General features: G+C 40.6%; 1 protein-coding gene across 1 annotated transcript in view; it reads left to right on the forward strand.

Moving 5' to 3' along the window:
• The first annotated feature begins 1027 nt into the window (after nt 1–1027).
• Nucleotides 1028–17369, forward strand: part of LOC131685652 (lachesin-like) — a 247400-nt gene continuing 231058 nt past the window's right edge. Inside the window, exon 1 of the mRNA XM_058969523.1 lies at nt 1028–2338. The gene's annotated coding sequence lies outside the window, so the exon portion shown is untranslated. The remainder of the gene's footprint in view (nt 2339–17369) is intronic.

Raw genomic sequence — 17369 nt, forward strand, 5'->3', positions numbered from 1 at the left:
CGTTTAAATATCGGTTTTTATTTTGCAAATAGAGAAAAAGATGGGTAGATAATATCAACGACGTTACCGAAATAAAGTCGTATACATTTTATGCTATTAATACGAATGCTGCAATTTTTACTAATTTCAGAAAGGTTTTATTTAAATAAGTTATTTCGGTGTTTCTAATGGAAATAGCGAGATAACGGTACAAGTATATCCGATTCTCTGCTGTTGCCAAATGAATTGTTTCACTCTCATTAAATGCTCTTTTCAGGGTTACCATATGAGGATAAATATGATCGAATGTTTTAGGTTTCGATGTACGTGTACCGATATTTCGGTATTTCCATTAGAAATAACGAAATAGCTGGTTTTAATACAACCTATCAGAAGACAGTCAAAATTGTAGCATTCGTATTAACAAACTAAAGTGTATTCTACTTCACTCCGGTTATGTCTCTGACATTACCCGATCAGAAACACATAACAGAAATATTTCAAAAATATATCTCACGTTGTTACTTGTTATAAATTTCTGTTATTTTAACTACTAACGAGACCAAATTTATAACACAATATGTTACAAAAATTGTGTTCTGTTATAATCTTGTTATTTCATTCTGATCGGGATACCCACCCATCTTTTTTTAATTATCTGTTTCCATTTGAAATAATTTACATACTATGCCTGAGACAGTGATGTCTGTAAATCTCCAACTCATCAACCAATAGAATATTGTTGTTGCTAGTGCTCCTCAAATACCATCCAGGCATTCCTTAACTGACCCATGCATGGTAAATGTTTACAAATACTAAAATTCATTCCTTCACACGCACCAAGCATCAGTTCATCTCAAAAACAAAACAAAACCAACTTCCACTACCGGCATTCCGGATAAAGCGGCGAAATTCATCCGATCCTGGCGCACGACCCGTGCGCATGAGCTCCCACGGCCCGTTTCGAGCCGGAAAGAACCGAGCGTTGCAACTGTGACAGCTCGTGCCAGGACATTCCCAGACTGCTGGACGCCACTGGGGCCGACCTGATGGTCTGAGTCAGTTTTCCAGCATCCGTCAACCGTTTCGAACGGAACTAGCACCAGCAGTCGTCGTTCGCGGTGTGGCATAAGCTGCTGGGAAGTAGGTTGCTGCCTCTGACTGAACGGGTAGCACACAGCAGTCAACCCAGCAGGTTCTGGTGACTGAGTAGGCTTCGGGTAGTGTTTGACGCGTAGTGTTTTGGATTTCTGTTTTTTTTTTTCGTTCTCTCATATCCGCGCAGACGGTTACGAACCGTGAGGATTTAGTGTCATGGCACGCTACGGTTGATTGCCGCCGGTGGGGATTATGAGGCGCGACCGCGCGAAGCTTGCCACTGTTGTTATTGTTGCTTGCTTGCGATACACACAGGCATAGTGGACGAAGGATTGCGCCTAGGACGAGCTCGATCTACGCTGGATGCCAAAGCGTCCGCCCGCTCACGATTTCGTTCGTTCGTTCGTTCCGTTTCGTTTCGTTGATGATGCTGATGGTGATGAATAAAGCGAAATGACGCATAAAACGATGGCATGGAGAAAAAACCGTAGCGCACTTTAGCATGGATGACTGGAAGTGGGCAATCGAATGTGAATGGATGACGGTGGCAGGTGGCAATCCTGATGTTAATCACTGTTCAACTTTTTGTTGCCCTGTTTGAACACGCGTGTGTACTGTGTGTGTGTGAAACTGGTTAAACATTCAGCGTTTGAAGAAAAAGTTCAGGAAGAGTTAACCAATTTCGGCGCCTTTTTTCATAGATTTCACTGAACCATGAAAACGAGAATTTGATTGAAGTGCCGGGGTTAAAAACGGAACATCAAAGGTTATGATGATTTACCAGGTAAAGTGCAGTGCTTGGTTGGTAGTGTGATGTGGTCCTGAAATAATTCGATTACTCGAAACTGAACTTGAATGCAAATAGGGCAAAAGGTTTTTTTTGCATACCGATTCCAAACGAATTCTCTGGTGTTCGCTCAATAAAAGAGTATAAATGTCGTGCTTCCGGTTCTGGATTTCAAAGTGAGTTTTTTGTCGCTTCGCCCGTACTCGGATATCCAGGAAGTTAGTGCTATTTCGGGAGAATACGGTGAAAGTGGTGTCGTTACATGAAAAAAAAAACTACTGCACGATTGATATGAACAATGCCGCGTTGGTAGTTTTTGGGGTGGAAAAGTGACTGCGGGAGTATGTGCGAGTGGGTGGGAAACATTTTTTAATTAAAATTTTGAAGCGCAATGGGTTGGACGGATGTTTTATTGGCTGGAGTTCTTCGTTTCCACGGCTGAGAGGAGAAATCGTAGGATGAACACTAGTGCTGGTGAGTATAGCAGGAAAAACGTGTCGCGTGTAATTGCACGTGCTATCTAGTATGCCATGACCCAGCACAACGGGAGTGTATTGTCCGGAATAATCTGCTCTATTTATTGGCTACTTTGAACGATATAGTGGAATTTTCCCTTAGCTCTAATAAGTAGTAATATAGTTATCTTACAACAAAAACATACTTTATTTATCCATTATTCAAGCTTAGGAACAGAGCCCGTTTGCAAAGTCTAAAATGCGTCGCATCAAATTTTCCACATATTTGCTTTGTTGAATTTTGACTTCGCATTCTTCCAACAATATTCCATAAAGAACTTATCGATGTCTCGTTAGATAAACGATCGACAAACCGGCGCCAATAACTGCTTATTTTTCATGCGCAGCACTGGTCTTCCAAAATTCTTCATAACACTTTTTATGCCACCGCGTGACATTAAAATTATACTAGATAACTTTATTACTGTTTAAATGTCATGGGTAATGAGTACAAATTATTAAAATAAAAATTCCAGGGTTTTGCTCTGAGAATAAAATATGAGCAATTTAAATAAGACGACAGATTATAACTCGCAACATTTCACACCAGAAAGCTGACTATCGCTATATACTTTTGAAGATTTCTAATGTGAAAATGGCGAATGTTTGTATTACACACGAGTAAAAGACTGACGAGAAAGCGCTAGTTAACTTAAAAGAACACTTCTTCATTTTAATTACTTGACCATCAATCTCTCTGCTAATATCTGTAATGTTAAAAAAGAGCAATGTTTTACCTAGGAGTTCAATTTTATCGATGATTCTTATACTCTTTTTCAAAATGTTTATTTAATCATTAATTTATTTAACAAAACTCAATGTGCGAACTTTCCAGAGCCATGTGGCTTTTAAATATTAATAACAAAAATAGATAATAAGAAGCACATTTAAATTGTATCCACCGATTTCTTCGCAGCAGATGCAGAGGTTTTTTTTCGAGGCGGTGGAACATTTCCAGCGCCGACTGATTACTCCCGAGGTTTATGTAGTCTTTTGTTTTATTCCATACTGTCGTCACATCTGCTGACTTAGAGAATGTTACTTCGGTCGCCATCCAGATTTCCTCTCCTCTTATTGGTAGTGCAGGTTTGTGCTGTAATAGCACTGGTTGTAGTTGTCGTTCGGTTAGCATTCGTTGTTCATGCAGCAGACCGTTTGGACAATACTTTGTGGGTTAACTGAAGATAATATTTGTTTTCTCCGTGGTAGGTGTTTTTGTATTAGGTGCTGCCGCATAATATTTTCCGTAGTATCTAAGTTGTTTACTTTATCGACACGTGAGAGACTGTTTGTCATAAGTACACAGCGTGGTCTGAGATTTGGCTGAACCAGGATGCAGAGTCATGAATGCAGGAATAGGCTGTGTTAATCATATTCTCAGCACTTTTAGAATGGCTAAAAAATTCCTCCATCCTTAATCCTTTCCATATTGCTACATAAATTTACGAATAAAAGCATCGAGTGCATCCGAAGAAAAGTGGACTGCATTACCTTCCATGGACATAGGGATTTTACCACTAATATTGTCATACTCAACAGTGTTTTTTGTTATTACAGGTCAAACTCGATTACCCGGGGCTTCAATTTTTGGGGTAAATGATTTGATTACTGGTATACTAAAAAACAATAACGTAAGTAACTAAGTAAGATGGGGGTCATCTATTTCTTGGCTCCAGTTTAATTTACGTGGTTGTGTCACATATCACAGCTAACGTTTCTTTTAACCCTCTTTCTAGTTAAATGAGGGCGCGTTGTGTCTCCATAAGGAGATGCTTGTCCTTGTCCTTATAGTATCATTTAGTTGACCAATGTCGTACTGGATTATCAGGTGATCACTACGCATGTAGTCATTGCAAACTCTCCCACGCAGCCGCAGCGAGACTGGTACCCTCTTTACATAGCCGAACATCCATTTTTGCTTGAGCTACCCAAGAATTCAAATCGTCTCCACAGCCGGGTCTCTTATCAAGATCTTACTAACCATTTATTGATCAACTTTTTTCTACCCCAATTTTAAAATTATTTTTCCTTAGAACTGTTGATGTCATGAAACATGAAAAACCTGCTTTAATACAGATAGGTGCTTCTTTTGCAGTTCTAGAAGCTGCTTAATATTTACCTTCCGATCTACTCCAATTGCATGAAAAGGGAGTAGAAGGCAGTCTAAATTAGAAAGTTCTATCATTTTTCAATAATATTGCAAAGCTACGAAAATATTCCAAAATTTTATTAGTAATGAGAGATGGCGTTTGGTCACGAGTTTCTTACAACAATATTTTATTGCGTCTATCACCAACGTTTCGAAGCCGTGACCAAACGCCATCTCTCATTACTGATAACAAAGTGGTCGTTCATCTTCTATCAAAATTGTATTTTCATCATTAACAGAAACTATCCCTGGCAGCACTGCTTCAGCGGAACCCAATCAGATTAATTGTAACAACTGCTGTTCTACTGATAATTTTTATAACTGTTAGTGATCAAATGAAAGATATTAGTCCCAGTTGGAAGCCTTACTTATCGACGTAAACATACGTTGTGTAAACCAAAAGTTAGGGCCGTTTGGAATCCTGGGTGTTTATTAACAACATACGCATCAGGGGGTTAAAGATGCCATTGAAATTCTGAGCAGAAATCAATTGTTGAAGGGGATAATGGTAGAAGAGCAAAATTGTGCTCAGAGCAGGATATTCATTTGAATTTTACTCCGTATTTCATTGAAAATATTAACATCATTCTATCAACATATTGAATAAATCATAATCTTCAGCAAAATTCTATCTTGAGACAAAATTTCCACCGGAAAATCCTGCATAAAAATTCATAGAAAAAACCCTAGACATACGGATACGTATTCAATCGAAATTCTGGATTCCATTGGAATGCTAAGAAAACTTCGTTCAGAATCCTGGAAAGTATGCAAACAGAATCATGAGAAGCATGTTGTCATCATCCCAAGAAAGTGTCAGAAACCCACCGAGCAAATTGCACTATACCATAGTTATAACGACATTTGACAATTGGGGGCACTGCTGTCAAGCCTCATTTGTCTCGAACTTACTGTCTGCTAAATTGAATCGTTCCACAACTCTAGAATGCCTGAGTTTTGCGGGCTTACGGTTTCTATGAAATAAACTTACGACCAGCAGTCTCGGATATCGACTACGATCGCCACAGCGCTGCTATTAAACTTCAAATCAAACTTGATTTTTCGCAGACCCGTCTAAGACTTATAGTGCAAATGCGGCTAAACCAACTTATATCTTCTAACTTGACTTTTGGGGGCAGACCATCTCAAGGTGCTTTATGCACATACTCTGGGCAGACGCCCACGCGTCAGTTCTGTAATCAGACGGCACACTACGGTAGGTTGGATGTTGTTGGCTCGAATCAAAACTTGTCGAAAGTAAACAAAGTACGTTTCATATCGTCAACCTGGCACCCAGGTGGTGAAATCGTTAGAATTCAACGGGGTGCTGGAGCGTTGCCAGAAAATTTTTATTTCCAGATTAAATTTTACTAAACTTCCCAGTTAAGCTCAGCCGGAATGCTGGCTGGTTCTAATTCGTATTCCGGCTCCGGTGACACAACCGATTCTAGTTAGAATGTTTAAGGGGTACCATTTCGATGCGGCTTAGCCGCATAACCGAGGCCTAGGAACCGAAGCGGCGCAAAGCCACCGACCCGCCGTCGGAAGCAAGCGAACCTGTGATCCACTCGTTTGCCCGGCTTACTCAAACATAGGGGCTATCCCTAGTTTAAGCACGTGCAAAAGCGATGTGGCGTAGCCACATTAAGCCGTATGAATAAAAATTAGCATTTGCTCAGGATAAGTTTGCTCTGGTCGATACTGAGCAAAGTAAACTCTCATAGCATTTGCTCAACTCGGTATGAATAAAAGTTTGCTTTACTCAGCATGAACCGTAGCAAGTTCGAATTTCGAACATAGCTTTTACTCCGTCATCATATGTCAAAACCGGCTCAAGCAGGAATGTATATTCAAGAATATTCTCATCATTTTATAAAAAAAAGTAAGTTGTGCAGTTTTTACAGATATATTTCAACGATGCTCATAAAAAAACATTTCTAATAGGTACCCGGCAGTATGCAGAGATTCGAGTTATACGATTGGGCTTGGCATTAACCGAGCACGAGCAAATTAAATTAAAGTGGCTCCCGATCAATTATTTATCCCTTGTGATGGTCCCGTTTTGAGCTGATCCCGGTAATTGGCTCTACTGGATGTAAAACTCGTACATTTAGCTCTACTTGATCGTAAATCTCAAAAGCCGCAAAGCATGCGCAAAGCTTGCAAATCGTAACCACTAACATCGTCTCTTTCGAACTGTTACTGAATAGTCAAAAATTGGAAGGATGTGATAGGGTGATGAGCCTATTTTGGCACCATTATGGAGAGGGTCGCACTATTTTTTGAATAACTTAAAAAGAAGCCATATTACCTATAACCTTTTTCAGAATAAAGTATCAGTGTACTGTTTCTTAAACATCTGTATAATGCTTATTTGGCAGAATTGTCTCAATTTTCAGCATAAATGAAAATAAATGTTCTATTCTGTGCATCTATTCCCACCTGAACGTTCCAATTATCGCCTCATGGGTGTGCCGATTTCCACCTCATCGAAAAACAATCTAGTTGAAACGCAATGCCTCATATTTCATTTGCGTCGTTCTAACTAGGTATCCAGATCATGGACGCCAACGCGTGATTTGTAAAACGAATTATTCTGCTTTTTTCAGCCGATCAAAACAAACGTAAACATTACGCACACGAAAGAAACTCATCAGCTGTTAGTAGAAGAGCGCCCAGAACTGCGCATGCAGGAAATAACCATGCGAAAGTTAACAACTGGAATATAAAGTTCACATCACACATTACTTCCTCCCGATCCAAATTGTATGTGCAGATGAAAATAAAATATCTGCGATCAACAATTAGTTGAATAACTTGAAATAATTGATTACTTATACCTGAAATTGCATTACATTATATTTACAAGTTCATGTTTTGGTTTGGCCGCACTGGTGATTCTTTTCTGTATGATGGATGCAAAAAGTTGGTTTTGATTGTGGTAGTGTATCAGCAAAACATGCCAATAATAGGAACCCCCGTATTTAGTTTTATCCTATTATAACACTAGGCCTATTCTAGTGTTTGACGAGTGCTTTTAAAGCGAAATAATCGTAAAAAGGTTCTCCAGCTAAAATAAAGGTATGTATCAGTGCAATATTTAATATATTTGTGCCGGAATAACGAGATATGAGGCGGTAAATGCTGGCTCGAAAGTGTTTATTTTGCTAAGCGCCGTTGCGTCCTGTTTCGGTTCACTACGCGAGTGAGGCGGATCAGCAGATATTTCAATAAGGTGATTTTGTTTTAATTAAAAGTTGGATTTAGTGGATAGTTCTAAATACGTATGTGCACAACAAATAAAGAATATAACTTGAGCTTTTTTTGCACACCTGTTTTAGCCAAATCGATATTGTCATTATCTCATATGCTTGGTTCGAAACCAAGGGGTACGAAATAGGGTCACAATAGGCTCTACTGCCATAATAGGCACATCACCCTAAGTAATCCGCGGTTGGCCAACATATCATCAATTAAGTAAATTCGTCCAGATGCCAAAACCGTCATCATCACAGGAGTAAAACGGCAAAAGATTTGCTTGGATGATAGCATGACGGGAAGAATTTGAGCTACATTTCAACCTGTTCATCCCTTGTACCCGACAAACTTTTAGCTGCATTTGCTAGAAAACACTGCTCCAGTAGAATAGAGACGGTGGCTAGGATCTCCCACAGATGGGATTGTATCGACAATACAGATTTCCACTGTAAAAAGTAGATTGAACTGTACTGTGGTGCATAGATATATGCAGCGAAAATTGTTTTCGGCATATGTGTGAGTCGAATGTTGCGTAGAACGTAAGCAGCCGCCTACTGTTTGCATCCGGAAACAATTAATCTTGCCCACAACATATTGCTACATAGGATACTTTTGATTTTGGGATTGTAGCAAACTCATTCGTACCGTCGTTCATCAATCGTAGAAGTATAACAGCGATTAAAAAGACGAACCTGCAGCCATAAATAAAGGATAATGCTATATTGGAATGGCTTGGAAAAAATAGGTAACGATAAGCACATTTTATTTCAAGCTGATGTCAGCTGATTTAGATATTTGTTGAAAGATGCTTCTACACTCACACATATGGCGTAGATTGAATTATGTGTAATCTAAGCAGCATTTATTGCAGTCAAAAAATGTATCACTTTAGAGTTTATTTATAAATATAACAGTTGCATACTTGCCATTATTTAGTTAGACCTTTTACTTCCGAAGTTAAAGCGATGTTTTAACTTCGGTGATTTGTTCTTATATGTGATACTATATTCAATGACAGTTTATATCACCATCCGATCCGGCTTTTTATGCATCAAATCACTCACTACGGAAAACACGAATATTTCATCATTTGCATATGTAAGTAAGGTGCATGATACTCAATTCTTCAATGTGGGATAGTGTTGCTCTTCACGCAGAAGAATCAGACCTTTTTGAATCAACAAAACGTTTTGTTGTATCTAAAACGTGGCGAATGACTGTTTCAAACTGAAATGGGCGTTTTTCAAAAGCATGTATTTGGTTCAGTTCAACAAATACTTCTGTTTACATTTTAAATAGAAACATTGTTGAATCAAAATAAAATTTGTTAGATCTAACTGATCCCTTTGTTAAAAACCATCAGAATCTTTGTTTAATTTCAACTAAAATTGAGTTGTTCTCTCCTTCGGTTGATACAAAAGATTTGTTTTTGTTCCTTCAAACTTGTTTGTTCGGTTAAACTTAACATGATTTTGTTATTTCAAACGAAATATTTGTTGAAACTACTGAAAAGCCAACAAATGAATTAGTTGGTAATTTCAACCAACAGTATTGATTGAATCAAACCTGAATCTTGTTTGTCACTATATCAAACGGGAAAATTGTTATTTAAAACCAAAATTTGTTTATTTTTACTAATTTATTTTCTGCGTGTTGGAACTGGACCAAATGTTCTCATCGTTGGGATACTACCTAGTACCAACTCAAATTTTCCGATCAAATTATACGTATCCTTTATTCGAGGCTACTGCCTTTTTTCTAGCAGAGTAATGCGATTCATGTTCATGACTTTAGGGTTTTAGTTACGATTTTTGTAATAATGCACGGTATCGTAATATTTTCTTGAGTTTACTATCGATTTCTACACGTGGAGTTGACTTAAGGATTTACATACATTTTTATTTAAAAAAATCGAGATTTTTTATTACTTTATCTGAAAGTACAGCTCCTTGAGAATATTTTCCTGAATTTTTCCGAGAAATAGATCGAAAGTTACAACGCTTCCAAGTACGCTTCGTCTACCAAGAGCAGTGGTAACTTCAAATTTTAAACTCGATTTTCTCGAAATGTCGTTTTTCCAAAAATGGTTTTTCTGTGATCACGATGGTCGAAAAACCGCTCAACCGATTTTCCTAAAAAAATTTCAATTGATCGTAATAAATTTTTCTCATATCTTAACGATTCCTTTTTTATGTATAAATTATTGTTTTGCAGATGAGAATTTTTAAAACAATTTTTAGAGCCTAAAACAGCGTTTTTTAGGAAAATCGGAAATGCAGGGAATAAACTATTTATTGAACTAATCGTTAAGGTACGAGGAACTCATATGCCAATGGATTTTTTTTGAATTTTGGTATTTTAGTTGATCTGTTGGACTTTAATCGTGATCGCCGCAAACCTCTTAAATTGATAACTCTCCGAGCTCTCGATCGAAGCAGTTCGTTTTCTGGTGCTGTGCATAAAGTGAACAAGAATAAATTGTCAGTGAAGGTCAACCATTGTTCGAGGCAGTCTTTGTTCGCCGGTGCCCAGGCTGGTGAAGTGAATACCAGAATAGCCGGAATCGCCGCTATATAAGCTAAGTATTTTTTTTTCTTTCATTTCCCTTTCCCCGATCGGTCTCTACTTCTGCCCTTTCCCCTGAATATAAGTTTCATCTCTCGTTTACACCACGTGTTATCCTCGTGCCTAAATCGCCGAGGGCGAAGTAACATTGGATGGGAATGATATTCCCATGGATATACCGGATAAACCCGAAATTACTCCCTCCCCTGATTCCCCCAGTCCTCCCCGTATTAAAACATACCCAGCCAGTTCGACTGGACCCTGGGTGGTGTATTTCCGGCCCAACACGAAATCGCCCAATATTCTAGAAATCTCACGGGAGCTGACTGCCAACTACCCGTCCGTGGCTCAGATAACACGTGTTCGAGCTAATAAGATACGCGTTATAGTAAATGACCTCGACCAGGCAAACCAGATTGCTCGCAGCGAGCGTTTTACGAAGCAATTCAAGGTGTATGTGCCTTGTAGAGTTGTGGAGATCGATGGGGTCGTCGCCGAACCGGGTCTAAAGTGCGAAGACCTGTTGAAGTACGGGGTTGGCTGCTTTAAGGACCCTTCACTTCAAAAGGTGAAAATTCTGGAATGCAAGCAATTGTATTCCGCAAAAACTGAAGATGATAAGACAACTTATTCTCCGTCAGACTCGATTCGGGTGACTTTCTCCGGATCTGCTCTTCCCAACTATGTCCTCCTGGATAAGGTTCGCCTACCTGTTCGCCTATTTGTACCGCGGGTAATGAACTGCAGCAATTGCAAGCAACTGGGCCACACAGCCACTTATTGTGGCAATAAAAAACGGTGCGGCAAATGCGAGGGAGAGCATGAGGATGACGCTTGCGGTGGAGAAACTGAGAAGTGTATTTACTGCGGGGGCCCTCCGCATGCTCTTAAGTCATGCCCGGCGTACAAGCAGCGCGGGGATAAAATTAAGCGCTCCCTTAAGGATCGCTCGAGGCACTCTTATGCAGAAATGCTAAAGAATGCTTCGCCATCTGTCCCTTCCGAAAATTCCTTTGCTCTTTTGGCTGGCGTTGAGCAAGAATCTGACGACCCACAAGAGGGAACATCATTGGTTAACCCAGGGGAATCTAGGAAGAGGAGAAATCTAGCCTCCCCTACATTGCCTCGTAAGGGTGCCAAGGTGTCGTCCACTCAGAGTGCGCCAACCGCAATCAATAAATCCAACGGAAGTGATGCACAAAAGCCGAAGCAATTTGCTCCAGGACTCGGAAATATTAATTCTAACAAGGAGTACCCACCACTTCCAGGGACACCAAAAACCCCAAGTGTCCCCTTTTTTCAAACAGATACTCAGTCCAGTAGCGGACTAATGAAATTTTCTGACATAGTGGACTTAATTTTCACAGCTTTCAATGTTACTGATCCTCTTAAAAGCCTTCTGATACGTTTTCTCCCTATAGTGCAAACATTTTTGAAGCAGTTGACTACTAAATGGCCCCTCCTTGCAGCGATCGTATCCTTCGATGGCTAAGTCATCGAACGAGGTCACCGATTCGATCACTGTTCTACAGTGGAACAGCAGAAGTATCCTCCCGAAAATCGATTCCTTTAAATTTTTACTAAATAGTTTAAAATGTGATGCTTTCGCATTATGTGAAACTTGGTTAACTTCCGATATAAATCTCAACTTCCACGACTTTAATATAATTCGTCTGGATCGAGAAAACCCCTATGGAGGAGTACTTTTGGGGATCAAAAAGTGCTATTCTTTCAACCGAATTAACCTCCCTTCGACACCAGGCATTGAAATTGTCGCTTGTCAAGTTTTAATCAAAGGTAAAGACCTTTGCATTGCTTCCATCTACATTCCTCCTAGAGCCTCGGTAGGGCACCGAACGCTTTGTAATATCACGGAATCCTTACCGGCACCGCGGCTAGTTCTGGGAGACTTTAACTCGCACGGTACGGTATGGGGCTGTCTTCATGATGATAATAGATCAACATTAATCCAAGATCTTTGCGATAATTTCAACATGACCATCTTAAACACGGGAGAAATGACGCGGATTCCTACACCACCAGCACGCGCAAGCGCGTTGGATTTATCTCTATGCTCGACTTCGCTACAGTTAGATTGCATGTGGAAGGTGATCCCTGATCCCCACGGTAGCGACCATTTGCCTATCGTGATTTCAATTGCTAACGGTTCAAGACCATCGGAAACAATCAATGTATCGTATGACCTCACACGGAACATTGATTGGAAGAGTTACGCGACCGCGATATCCGTTAAAATCGAATCCACTCAAGAACTTCCTCCGGAGGAAGAGTACAGGTTTCTGGCTGGCTTGATTCTCGACAGTGCGAATCAAGCTCAGACTAAACCAGTACCCAGCGCGAATACCCATGGACGGTCTCCCACCCTGTGGTGGGATAAAGAGTGCTCAGAGCTGTACGCGGAAAAGTCCACTGCATATAAGGCCTTCCGGGAAGACGGGTTACCCGCTAGCTATCTACAGTACGCGTCGTTAGAAAGGCGAATGAAGAGTCTAATGAAAGCCAAAAAACGTAGTTATTGGCGCCGGTTCGTCGACGGGTTAACGAGAGAAACAGCGATGAGCACTCTTTGGGGTACGGCTCGACGTATGCGTAACCGTAATAGTACCAACGAGAACGTGGAATATTCAAACCGTTGGATATTTGCTTTCGCCAAGAAGATCTGTCCGGACTCTGTCCCGGTACAGAAAACGTACCGCGCCGCGTCTCCTCACGATACCGCGAACGAAACACCGTTTTCGATGGTGGAGTTCTCACTTGCTCTCTTATCATGCAACAATAACGCCCCAGGGTTAGACAGAATCAAATTCAACTTGCTGAAGAATCTACCTGACACTGCAAAAAGGCGCTTGTTGAATTTATTTAACAAGTTTCTTGAGGGTAACATTGTCCCTCATGACTGGAGGCAAGTGAAGGTCATCGCCATCCAAAAACCAGGAAAACCAGCCTCCGACCACAACTCATATCGGCCGATTGCAATGCTGTCCTGTATTCGGAAGTTGTTCGAGAAAATGATCTTGTTTCGCCTCGACAATTGGGTTGAAGCAAATGGCTTAATGTCAGATACACAATTTGGCTTCCGCAAAGGCAAAGGGACGAACGATTGCCTTGCGTTGCTTTCTACAGAAATCCAAATGGCCTATGCTAACAAAGAGCAGATGGCATCAGTCTTCTTGGATATTAAGGGGGCTTTTGACTCAGTTTCTATCAACATTCTGTCAGAGAAGCTGCACCAGCATGGTCTTTCGCCAATTTTAAATAACTTTTTGCTAAACCTGTTGTCTGAAAAGCACATGCACTTTTCGCATGGCGATTTAACAACATCGCGATTTAGCTACATGGGTCTTCCCCAGGGCTCATGTCTAAGTCCCCTGCTCTACAATTTCTACGTGAATGACATTGACGATTGTCTTGCCAATTCATGCACGCTAAGGCAACTTGCAGACGACGGGGTGGTCTCTGTTACAGGGCCCAAAGCTGCCGACTTGCAAGGACCATTACAAAATACCTTGGACAATTTGTCTGCTTGGGCTCTTCAGCTGGGTATTGAGTTCTCCACGGAGAAAACTGAGTTGGTTGTTTTTTCTAGGAAGCGTGAGCCGGCGCAACTCCAGCTTCTATTAATGGGTGCAACGATCAACCAGGTTTTCACATTTAATTATCTCGGGGTCTGGTTCGACTCTAAAGGTACCTGGGGATGTCACATTAGGTATCTGAAACAGAAATGCCAACAAAGGATCAATTTTCTCCGAACAATAACTGGAACATGGTGGGGTGCTCACCCAGGAGACCTGATCAGGTTATACCAAACAACGATATTGTCGGTGATGGAGTACGGGTGTTTCTGTTTCCGCTCCGCTGCGAACATACACTTCATCAAACTGGAGAGAATCCAGTATCGTTGCTTGCGCATTGCCTTGGGTTGCATGCACTCGACCCATACGATGAGTCTCGAAGTGCTGGCGGGCGTTCTTCCGCTAAAAAATCGATTTTGGGAACTCTCATATCGATTGCTCATCCGATGCGACATTCTGAACCCGTTGGTGATTGAAAACTTCGAGAGGCTCGTCGAGCTTAATTCTCAAACCCGATTTATGGCCTTGTACTTCGACTACATGGCACAGAGCATTAATCCTTCTTCATATACTCCCAGCCGTGTTCGTTTCCTAGATACTTCTGATTCTACTGTATTCTTCGACACATCCATGAAGGAAGAGATTCGTGGAATCCCGGACCATATACGCCCGCAGGTGATCCCCAATATATTTTATAATAAATTCCGAGAAGTCGACTGCGACAAAATGTTTTACACTGACGGATCAAATCTCGATGGGTCCACTGGCTTCGGTATCTTCAACAATACTATCACCGCTTCATTCAAGCTCAATGATCCCGCTTCAGTTTACGTCGCAGAGTTAGCTGCAATTCAGTACACCCTTGGGATCATCGACACTCTGCCCACAGATCACTACTTCATCATTTCGGACAGCCTCAGCTCCATCGAGGCTCTTCGTGCGATGAAGCCCAAAAAGCAATTCCCATATTTCCTGGGGAAGATACGGGAGTCCTTGTGTACGTTATCTGAAAAATCTTATCAAATTACCTTTGTTTGGGTCCCCTCTCATTGCTCTATCCCGGGCAATGAAAAGGCCGACTCATTAGCAAAGGTGGGCGCATTAAATGGTGACATATACGAAAGACCAATCTGCTTCAACGAATTTTTTAGTATTTGTCGTCAGAGGACACTCAACAGTTGGCAAACCTCGTGGAGCAATGGTGAACTTGGACGATGGCTACATTCCATTATCCCAAAGGTATCAACGAAGCCTTGGTTCAGGGGGATGGATGTGGGTCGGGATTTTATTCGTGTAATGTCCCGACTTATGTCCAACCACTACACCTTGGATGCGCATCTGCGGCGTATTGGGCTTGCGGACAGTAGTCTGTGCGCTTGTGACGAGGGCTATCACGACATCGAGCACGTTGTCTGGGTATGCGCCGGGTACTTGGACGCCAGGTCTCAGTTAAAGGATTCCCTTCGGGCCCGAGGTAGACCACCCAATGTCCCAGTCCGAGATATACTGGCAAATCGTGATTTCCCCTATATGTCCCTTATTTATACTTTCATAAAAACGACAAATATCCCAATTTAGCCCCTCTCTTTTTATTTCTCGTTTTAGAAGCTTTCTCTTGCCTTGTGGGACCGATCAGCTCCAGACTGCAACTATGTAACCGCCGTCGCACTTACCACTACGGAAACTGAAGCGAGAGCGACTCAAGGTCCGATGACTTTTGAAGGATTCCCCGCGGGTCCGAAGAATACCATCCGCCAATCCGACCTACTAGACTGAGGCGGTAATCTTTCGCTGATCTCCCGTTTGAGCGAAAGTTGCAAGTTTTGCTCTTCTCTCCCGGTCACCATCTACGCTTTCTCTCCCCTGTCCTTGATACAACTGCTTCTACAGCCCCCCTCTGAATATCTTGACCAACCATAAGTCTCCGCTAAAAAAGTTCAAATTTGTATTCTGTATTCCTAGTTTTAAGATAGTTGTAATTTTACCTCTTTGTTAAAACTATTGTCCCCCATCTTGTAAATAGAATTGTATCCCTAGTCTTAAAACACCTGCGAATTTTCTCATAAATATTTGTTCCCCCTTTTGTGTACCAAACTATATTGTTAGTTTTAAGATAACTGTAAATATTTCCTAAAAATTATTACTATTGAATTCCTTGTTTTAAAATTTTTTCATAAAAAAAATCTTTCGCCCCCTCTCTTGTATATAGAATCTTATTTCTAGTCTTAAGATAGCTGTAAAATTTTTCTTTTTTAAAAAAATATTTCAACATTGTAACCTCCTAGTTTTAAAATATACAAAATGTAAAAACAAAAGAATTTGGCACCGCCAAGCTAACGCATTTGTGCCTATCAATTAAACGAAATGAATAAAAACCTCTTAAATAAAAAAAAACAGTTTTAATCCACCTACCGGTGTAAATGTACCTTTCTCAATCATGAACACTAGGATTTCATCTTTGTTTATATTCATTGTAAACTTTCAAATGTATGTATTACATTTTTAATATACATGACAAGAAAACCATATACAAGAAAAGAAATCAATATTCGAGTTCTAAAACTTTATGCGTTGCGTTGCGTTGTGACGATGATTTTGGCGGATTGCACACTGACTTCATCATGTATGACTGCTGATTATCTAATAAGAGTTGCTTAGGAAGTGGTAAGTAGGAATTCATACCAATCCGACCCATATTAAAACCTCAACACATGATAGCCATCATTGCCGGCCGCCCCCATCTCCATCGTTCACGGGGAAGGGTAAAGGATAAGGTAGATGGGAAGTGTTGATGCTCCACTTACTTAACGGAAGGACGACGATTCATCAGACTCTTCCATGGGCGTCGCGGAGTTGGTGGTTTGGAAGGGTTTAAGGTCTAGGATTCGCTCCAAGCAAGCGATGCGACCTGTAAAGAATATTTTATTATGTTGTTGTTTAGTTAGTTTTCGAGTACACGATCACTCAAAAAAGAAAAGATTTTGTTTAGTTTTTGGTTCTTTTTAAACTCTGGGTATCCGGCTACCGAAAGTATTCTATGTTTTCTAAACAAAAGCAATTTGAACTCCACACAGCCGACCGTGGGAGTATTGCCTAGAAAAGCTAATCTTATATGCGTAATGGGCCGGATCACTATCTATTGTAATGCTATTTAGATAGAATTAGCTACTTCTTCTCTACGATATATTTATTGGTTGGTTGAAAACTACCGAGTGATAACAAGTTATATAGACAAAGAGTTATGATAGCGCGAGATGTTATAAATCAAGGTATGTATTTTCCTATATTACGTATCGGATGATTTGTAAAATACACGTATACGAACGATAATAACGACCATTGAAGAGAACTACAAGGAATTGTTAACCTTATACACGGGCTAGTTAGCAATAACGGAACTTGAAATTAGATTAATAAAAACTGAC

Source organism: Topomyia yanbarensis, chromosome 2 (assembly GCF_030247195.1).
Source record: "Topomyia yanbarensis strain Yona2022 chromosome 2, ASM3024719v1, whole genome shotgun sequence".
Classification (NCBI taxonomy): Eukaryota; Metazoa; Arthropoda; class Insecta; order Diptera; family Culicidae; genus Topomyia; species Topomyia yanbarensis.